Source organism: Condylura cristata, unplaced genomic scaffold (genome assembly GCF_000260355.1).
Source record: "Condylura cristata isolate star-nosed mole 26May11 unplaced genomic scaffold, ConCri1.0 scaffold00035, whole genome shotgun sequence".
NCBI lineage: Eukaryota > Metazoa > Chordata > Mammalia > Eulipotyphla > Talpidae > Condylura > Condylura cristata.
Genome location: NW_004567136.1, coordinates 5,174,874 through 5,185,158, shown reverse-complemented (window position 1 = coordinate 5,185,158; position 10,285 = coordinate 5,174,874).

Genomic DNA, 10,285 nt, shown 5'->3' with positions numbered 1-10,285 from the left:
AGCGCACGGCGCTGGCTGCCCGCGCTCCCGCGCTCGCCCTTCCCGAGCCGGTGGGCACCTGCGCCCCGGCTGCAGGACGCGCCGTGTGAGCAGCCTGCCTTTTCCTCTGCCCCCAGCGCTGAGCCCGCTTCCATCTCCTCTTCCCTGCAGACTCTCCGTCCGAGCATTCCAACTTTCTCCCACCCAGCCAGGCTCAGTTCCATTCCCAAGTCCTGCTCTGGGGCCCGCGCACCACGGCGAATGCAGACTTGGTCTTTCTGTCCCCTAAACGGCTTCTCCGACCTTTTCCCTATTTCATGCCGTGCTGTTGATATTTTTGCATACCGCCACCTCAGAAAGACCCCTCCGGATGCCCAGGCCTGCCCATCCTGCTCAGCCCTCTTGCCTCGCCCTCCCGGGCCACCACGCCCCCCTGGGCCAAAGGAGATCTTCATTCAGAGAACTGGATCCCTTCTCATGCACTTCATGATCTTTTTGCTCCTACTTTAGGGTTTTTGTGGTTTTTTTTGTTTTTGTTTTTTTAGGTACAGGTTTAAACAAATGTATATGTCTAATAATAAAGCGTAAAACTTTATTTGACTACTTAGGTTACTGTAGGGGTGGTGAGAGGATTCACCAGAGACAGAGCGGGGAGCAGAACAGGCCAACAAAGTACACTGCTGAGGGGAGCAGAGAGTGGGTCAGGAGAGGTCTGCCGTGCCCGTGGGTCACCTCCCTGTCTGGGGATTGATGAGGCGCCTGCGGCAGGCTTTGCAGTGCTGTGCTTTAACCCACTGGGCCACCAGGGTGGACCCAGGTTACTGGTTTTTAAGGACCTTTCTGTGATTTTGAAATACTTGCTTGGATTTGGTAACCACCAGCCCCGGAAGGATACAGAACTCCTTCCTGCTACCCTCTTTGAGCCATGTCCTTTCCAAAGCCCAACAGGTTCTGGCATAAGGTAACCATGGTTATGTGCTCCATTACTGTAGTTTTGTCTTTTTGAGACTGTCAGGTACATGGAAACATCGGCTAAGCTGCATCTTGAAAATGACTTTAATGCTCATTAAGTGATTAATGAATGTCTTTGTGGTTCACAATACCCATGTTGTGTGTGGTATTTTTATGGGTCACTACTGATACCGGCAGGCAGGGAACCCTAAACTGGCCAAGGTCCTGCTGCCCAAATACTTTACCAAATACTGTCTGGGTTCTTCACCCATGTGTCACCCCCACACACAATTGCAAGATTGTTTAGGCTTAGGGAATAACAACAAAGGGATTTATTTAACAAATGGGAAAAATAAGAGTTATTGAGGCCAATAACAGCCGTTTACTTTTCCCAAAGACCATTATCACACCACTGAGGATGTGCAGCTCGTCTCCCAAACAGTAGGCCGCATGCCTGAGACGACACCTCTGCCCACCTGGCTCCAGACTCCAGGCCAGGTTCCAATTCACGAAGACAACAGAAGACATGACAGCATAGCACCAGACAAGCAACACTCAGGACAGCAACGTCAGCCACCAAAATGACCCAACAAACGGCCTCACTCTCTCAGCTAGGCCAGCTCTTGGCTCAGGGTCTCTGCCTTCTCTGCCAGGATGTAACCTCAGCAAAACCAGGAACCGTTTCAGTTGCTCGGCTACTTGCAAAGCCTCTTCTCCAAGACTGGCTACTGAAGGTCTCCACTTTCAGTAGTCTGTAGCTGCCTTCTCCTGGATGTCTGGGGCTGAAAACCACTGGCCCCCAAAGTGCTGAAGGAACTCAAACCTAGAACTCAAACTAAATGCTAAAGACTGGACCAATTATCTCTCTCTCTTTTTCCTCTCCTCCCTCTCTCTCCCCCATCTCCAGTCCCCTCCCTTTCCTCTCCAAGGAAGCCCCTCCTTCAAATCTTTTAACTTATCTCTGTTGATTGAACCCTGTGTCTACTCTTGGAAAAGCCACACTGTCATGATTATTATAGCTTCAGTAAATTTTGAACTTGGGTAGTATTATCCCTCTGATTTTGTTCTTTTTTACAATTACATTGACTGTTCTAGATGTTTTGCCTTTTTATATCAACTTTAGAATCAGTTTGTTGATATCTTCAAAATTGCTTGCTCAGATTTTGATCGGGACTCCACTGATTTTATGGATCAAGTTTGTAAGAATTGACATCTTAATGATTTTTTTCAGCATTGTTTCTTAGTTTTCTGCATAAAGTCCTACACTATTTGTTTGAGTTACATGTATTTTATTTGGCAGGGGGTACTGTAAGTGGCATTTTTTTTTTTTGAATTTCTAAATTCCAGCGTTCATTCTTAGAAAACAGGACATCAGTAGGCTCTTTTATACTAACATTGTGATTAATGACTTGTTCTAAGTTCTTAAGGTTGAGCTTTAGGGGTTCTTTACATATTCTAAATACTATATTTTATTGGATAAATGATTTGTAAATATATTCCTACACTCTAGATTGTCTAGTTACTGAATTAAGAGTTCTTTAATAAAGGAAATAATTCACTGTTTCTTTAGTTTTATCATTTCATAAAGTAAATCCAGGTCACAAATGTCTCCCATCTTTTCTTTAAAAAGTTTTATAGCTTTAAAATTTACATTTAGATGCCTCATCCATTTTCAGTTAATTTTCACAACAGATGTGAGAAGCAGGTCCAGAAACATTTTGAGGTCACGTAGATCTTTAATTTTTCCAAGACCATTTTTAAATGGTCTTGGAAAGTTAAAATTTTACCCTTTCTGTATTGAACTTCTTTTGTAACTTTGTCAAACTTATGTGAATTTATGTATGGATTTTAAAATTTCATTGATATCTTTCTTCACCAGTAGCATACGTCCTTGATTACTAAAAATTTTACATTAATTTTCAAAATCAGTGTAAGTCTCCCAACTTTGTTCTTTATTTAAAGAAACCTTGGTTTTATTAATGTCTTTGTTTTTCTAGGTGAATTTTAGAATCGAACTTAGCTGTGAGTACAAAACCTCTTGTCAGGGTTTGGATAATAATGGAGTTATATGTTTAGGTCAACTTGGAGAACAGCTGATATCTTTAAATCTCATGTTATAGAAAGGGCTCCTCTGAATATTTTTGGAATTGCATACCCATCCTTCTATCCTAGGTAGGGTTTAGTTTTTCTTCATAATACTGACCTCCATCTGACATGTTTTTCTCTTGATCTGTTCACTACTAACAGTTTTAAGACTAAATTCCAACAGAACTAGCATTTAGCTATTTCATCAACTACTAGAAAAGAGCCTGTCAGTTACTAGAAAATGAAGAGCTGCATAGTAAATATTTCTTGAGGGTGGAATGTGTTCATTTAAAAAATTTTTTTTAATTTATTTTTTTACAACATTATTTTGCTTATGTTTCCTTCTTGGATGTAATCTCCATGGACTTCCAAGTACCAATTCACCCGTGTGCCATCATCATAGTCCTGTGTTCTCTTCCCACCCCAGTTTTGATCCCATTCCCCACTCCACTCCCATAAAACGTCTCTGGTATATAGTTGTTCAGTTTTTCTTTATTACAATTGCTTCCCCTCCTTGCCACCACTTATGTTCCTGCTATGAGTGAAACTATCTGGCATTTCTCTTTTTCTTTCTGCCTTATTTCACTAAGCATGATCCCTTCCACCTCCATCCATATTGCTGAAAAAGGCATGAGCCTATCTTTTTGGTTGCTGAGTAATATTCCATTATGTATGTACCACATCTACTTTTTCAAATCCAATCATCTACTTTTGGGCATTTGGTTTGATTCCACATCAGCCCCACTGTAAATAGAGCAGCAATAATCATGAGTGCAGGTGTCTTTTTGAATCAATGTTTTTGTGTTCTTTGGGTAGATACCTAGAATTGGGATTGCTGGGTCATATGGAAACTCCATTTTTAACAGTTTGAGGAACCTCCAAAAGCTTTCCATAGTGGTTGTACTAGTTTGCAGTTCCAATCAGCAGTGTAGAAGAGTTCTTTTTTCACCAGGATGTGTTCATTTTTTTAAATAATTTTAAATTCTCTCTACTTCTTTCAAAAGATAGCCTTTTAAACTTACACTACTATTATGTTTTGGGATATTTAATAGTGATGAGATCTGTTCATGAGTAGAAAGTATAGTTGAAAAACTATTTTAATGCAAATGTCAATGGATAATAGCTTTATAAAAATGAATATAAAGATAAAACAGAAACTGCTATTTTTTAAAAGTAATAATTACAACTTTCCTCTGTTTAGGCAAAATTATGATAATTTTCAATGAGATTCATTACTTAGAGGGAGCATATTATAACAAGCTGATCCCTCTTATGAATGGTGTATTAATTTCTTAGAGCTGCTGTAACAAATTATCACAAGCTGGGTATCTTAAAACAAATTCTGAAAGAAATGTATACTTTTAGAGTTCTTTAACACATCTGAAATCAAGATGTAGGCAGGGCTGATTCCTTTTGAGAGGCTGCAGTCTGCTAGCCCAGAATGAAAATGCAAAAACAGATTTGAGTTGAGCGATGACTGTGTAGCAGGAATGTGTATGTCTGAGTCCCGTGGTTTCTACAATCTGCACACCTGCATGGACCGAGCATTGTGTTCCCATGTTGGGGTGTGCTTGGACTCACACATAGCACAAGCTGAAAATGACAGGTAATGTGTGCACTCTGCAGCAGTTCTCAGCCAGGGAAGCTTGTGAGGAGTTGGTGAGTCCACACGCAGGCTCCAGCTCTGACTGGAATGACTGAACATCTCATAGCTTCAGCCTGGAACTGGCCCCTGGGGAACCAACTCAGACATGTCTCCAGAGCCTACCTCAACACCTGACATCAATTAGGTTCTTGACAAATGTCTGATGTATAAAATCAGCTCTGAGGTTGGTCAGGAATGCATTCATGCATTCATATATGCAGTGAGCATTTCTATTCAGCAGGTTTTAGGTGTTGTGCTAGATGCAATATATTTTATCTGAGCCAGGGTTTTAAGGAATCAAAAATTTAATTCAGGGGATACATGAGCAAATGCATAATCTCTTGAGTTATCATTTTTCTTTAATTTATTTATTAATGCATTTAAGAGCTGAGGCACAGGCCAGAGGTGCAGGGTATAAAAGGATTCATCAGAGACGGAGTGGGGAGCAGAAAAGGAGGATCTATTGAAATGCACTGCTGAGGGGAGCAGTGGACGACAGGAGAGGCCTCCTGTGCCATGTGGGTCAGCTCCCTGGCCGGGGGTTGAACTCATGCTTTAGTAGCACTGTGCTTTTAATCCCTTGTGCCATCCAGGAGAGCTGTGAGTTATCAATTTTAATGTGACAAATTGCCCCCAAATTTGCCTTTACACACCCACTACAGTATGTTCTGTTCTTCTTTGTTTTGGACTCCTATTTCTGCTACCCTGTGTAGGTAGTGAGCTAATAAATGATCACAAGGAGGCTGAACTTTTATATTTGCAATTAATATTATCATCAAATAATTACTAAGTACTAAATGATGCAAATGGAGTTGAGTCTCTACATTATGAATTTGCAGGGGCATAGGATTGATTACAGTCATTGTACTAGTTTACACTCAGTTTGCAGTAACTAAGCAACACAGACCAGGTGGCTCAAACAACAAAAAGCTATTTCCTCAGATAGATTGGAACCCGCATGTTAGAGGTCAAGGTATGTAATTAGTTAATATATAGTCATTCCATATGGTATAGAATGATTATTTTAAGATATAATCAATATCTTCCTTTATATTAATTACATATAGACAATTTATAGTCATCATTATAAGTAATATAGTTCACTATATAGGATAATATATGACATTATATATGAGATAGTATATTACAATTTAGCTATTATATAATACATAACTGGATTCTCTGAGCCTTCTGTCCCTGTCTTGCAGATGGCTGCCATTTCCCTCCGTCTTCAATGCTATTCCTCTGATCTGTCTGTCTCCTAATCTCTTCTCAATCAGGTTGGGTTAGAGTCTCTCCTAAGCAATTGTTTTTAACTAAACTACCCTGTTTAAAGATGCTGTTTCCAAATATAGTCATGTCCTGAGGTCCTGAGGAGTAGGCTTCAACATAGCAATTGGGGGGTGGGAGGATAATTCAGTCCATAACTTTCATCAGAAAGTTTTGAAATGGCATTAAAAGAAACTCCAATGAACATCAAGTAGTATACAAAGAAAAAAATTCCAAGTTTAGGGGGAAACATTAAGGAGACATCATCTTGGATTCCTTTGTGGTCGTAGTTGGGATTTTATGCCTTTTGCACATGGAAATTGCCCTCCTCTGCTGGGCCTTGACCCTTCAATCTGCAGCCACCAGTTGACAAGAAATTGGCATCACCAGAAACTGGGGTGTGGAAAGTCACAGGGCATTGTGTACCTATACTGAGTGTGGCTTGGGAGCATGTGAAACTACATAGCTCTGTTGTTGGTGACGGAAAAGTAATGACCATATTAATTAATGTATGCATCATATTAATTAAATATTAACAATGTATTGATGTATTTTATATTCACACATCAATAAAACAAATAATTCCATTCATTACTAATTTGTACAATGATAAATTATTGCTATTAATTATTATAGTGTTATTAATATAATTATATAGTTTGTAATATACTTTCTCATATCTAGTGTTTATATATTATACTATATAACAAACTATTTACCCATAATGATAAATAACAATAAATTGACTAATTATATGTTATTATTCTAAAAGAATATGTTGATTATATTGTACAATAATTACTACATATAATACAGAATTGTTATATAGTTACTAATTACAAAATGAATACTATATATTAATTATACAGTGTTTTTGAACACTGTTCAAGAACAGCACTATGCTGACTATAGATATGCAGTTGATCTTGGATAAGATTCTTAGCTTTTTTTGCCCTCTTTGAGCCTTGACTTCCATATTTTTAAAATGAGGATGATCTCCGTCTTCCTGCCAAGAAGGACAGGTATGACAAAGGTGGAAGTGAGGAAGAGCTGTCATCTGCAAAACGCAAATCACTGGGCCCTCCTTGGTGGCACAGCGGGTTAAAGCACAGCACTAAGAAGCTAAACCCACTGCAGCACGAGTTCGATCCCTGCCCTGGAGGTGACCCACATGGCGCAGCAGACCTCTCCTGACACCCCCACCGCTCCCTTCAGCAGTGTACTTTGTCAGTCGTCCTGTTCTGCTCCCCACTCTGTCTCTGGTGAATCCTCTCACCACCCCTGCACCTCTGACCTGTACCCCAGTTCTGTATGCATAAGTAAATAAATCTTAAAAGAAAAAAATGCAAATCACCTAACATAGAAAATTTCATCCCCAGCAATTACTGATGTGGGGTGCTGGTTCATCCCCAGCTGCAGATAGAATCAAGGCTCCATTTGGCACAATGGGATCACAGTCAGCGTGACTATGTGCAGGATAGAAACCCTGCAAAGAAAAATTGGGCTTTGATTTAAACTGGCTACAACTTGCCCCTTGACTCCTAAAGCAAGTGTCAATTATCCAACGTTTGGTTGGGCTGTTGAGAAGAGGATTGACTTCAATGCTTCCACTACAATGAGGTCAGGGACCCCAAGTAGTTTTGTTTGGGAAATTAGAAACTTGAGACTTGTACAGAAAACAACCAGTGAGAGAAAATGTGTTAGCAGCGAATCTTTTAGTGAAAATTGGTAATTTCCTTGGCTGCTCCCACAGCAAGTGCTTACAGGCCCATTTTCATCTCCTCTTCCCTCAGCAAGTTTCAGCAGAAAATAGAGCCTGTCCATTTCTCAGCAGTGGGTCAATTATATTTATTTCTAATGTGGAAGAGAAGTGAAGAAGATAGGAGGAAGGCTGTCAAAATGGGTAGCTCTAACAAAGTTATGTCAGCCGTCCTGACTATTGCATTAATTAATTATATATATATATACATATATATATATTTTAAAGATTTATTTATTTGTGCATTCAGAACTGGGGTACAGGCCAAAGGCACAGGGATGGTGAGAGGATTCACCAGAGACTGAGTGCGGAGCAGAACAGACAGATCTATGAAGTACACTGCTGAGGAGAGCAGCGGGCGGGTCAGGAGAGGTCTGCCGTGCCATGTGGTCACCTCCGGGGCAGGTGGCAGGTGGGGATTGAACTCATGCGGAAGTGGCTTTAGCTTCTCAATGCTGTGCTTTAACCCGCTGCGCCACCAGGGAGGGCACAATTAATTATATTTTTAACCTAATCCAAAGCCCTGACTGCTCTTTGAGACCTGAACTGGCCAGGTACCAAGGACAGCACTTCACACACTGCTTCCCGTCTGACATCTTGACTCTAACACTGGCTCTAGACCTCTGAATTCGTGCAGCTTACACAACTTGCAACCACCTCTGATGGCCAATGGCCACTTCAAGGACTCACTGGAAGAAAGGACCAGACAATACTTTGGTTCTAAATGGAAGAAACCAGAACTTTTTGCTGATGCTAGAATTATTGAACTGAATAAACCGTTTTATATTGAAATTAGATAACAATAGCTTCTTTAAGTTCCATAAATAGTATTTAATATGTACACAGACTTATCAGTTTTCAAATGGTTATTTCTTATTTTCCATTTCCTCCATGTTCTCACTTAATTGGTGGTGATGACTTCAAACTTGATCATCATATTTTGCAGAGGAGAGAAGGAAGACAAGAACTTCCAGCACCGCCTCTCATGGTCAACACACAGTCACCACCATTTGGGCAATATTCTGGTGGCGCAGAATTGATTAAGCACTAACTGTAAATGTTCTATCACCTTCTCTTCGAGTTTGCTGGAGGATTGCAGAAACTGGGCTCGAGGAGACATAGTCAAAGGCAGTGGGTGGGCTAGAAGTGGTGCATTGCCAGCGGCTGGAAACCAATTCATTCTATAAAAGGAGCCTCAGCAATCGCTGACACTCAGCTTTTGAGAAAGCTAAAATCCTATTTCCTCAAAATACTAACAACCAAGTCCAAGTATGAGCATAGTATTTCCATATAAGACACAAATGTCCTTGACACCTGACTAAACTAGGATTCAGAATTGTGGGTTATTCCTGGTTCTGGGAGGGGATGCAGCCCACCCACACTCTGCGGCCAGGTCCAGTCAGCCCTGCACTGAGAAGCAACACATGGCATGAACCAGACCAGGGTGCTCCTTCCAGCATGTCTGGCTAGAGCCAGTACACAACAGGGACATTAGAACCGGAGGACTTTTTAGTGGTAAATGCATGGGGGGTTGTCAACAGGCCTCAACAAAGATAACGTTATGGATGAAAATTTTCATAATTATACACTGCTCCTTACAATTTACCTCTCAGTAGTGAAATTCACAAGTACGTTTATTTAGAGATCATTTGAATATATTTCTTCTGCTGCAGAGGAATACAATTAAATGCAGCCTAATGGAACTGCAGTAGGGAGATAAACCAGTTGGGGGAAGAAAAATCCAGAATAAAAAAGAGGTTTAAAGTTAGGACAGGAGTACAGGGAGAGCTGGTCAGTTCCCTCATCTGGGCAAGGTTTATCTGCTTTCCTCATCCTCATGTGAGGAGTAGGGCTAGAGGAGTGATTTCATTCTAACAGGACTGGACAAGACACGCCTATGTAAATGGTATTTTCTTCAGGTTGGCCTGTGAAGAGGGTATTGTTCATTGCAGTTCATTTGTATTTTAAACATCTGCTAGACTACGGTGAAATGAACTCCCTCTTAATCATCACTACCGAGAATGAATAAATACATGCATTTATCTTGTACACAGTAATTGGCTCTGAAGCACTCGACAATCCCTTCATTACAGTGATGAGATCCAAAAATAGGCATCAAATATGTTTATTGGAAACTAATTGACCCACCTGAAAGTACAAAAATAAAAGTACCTGTAAATACAGTGGTTTGCAGAACTGTGCACACACATGCCCTTGTGTGTGTGTGTGTGTGTGTGTGTGTGTGGTGGGCGTGCATGTGTGCGAGGGAGGGGGCAGTGGTGAAGAAGGGAGGGTACTAATGCACTTTGCATTTCCCTCGAGTCCTTTGGAGTGAAGATACAGCAGTGGAATTTTCCCTTTTGGGGGAATTCTCTGAGGCAATTTCTCCACTCTTTCCTCTAAGGCCCCGTTTGAGATCTCATCATCTATACTAATCCATCTTGTTTGATCCATTTCTCCACCCGATTATTTATTTATTTATTTATTTATATTTTTTATTTTTTTTAAAGATTTATTTATTTGTGCATTCAGAACTGGGGTACAGGCCAAAGGCACAGGGATGGTGAGAGGATTCACCAGAGACTGAGTGCGGAGCA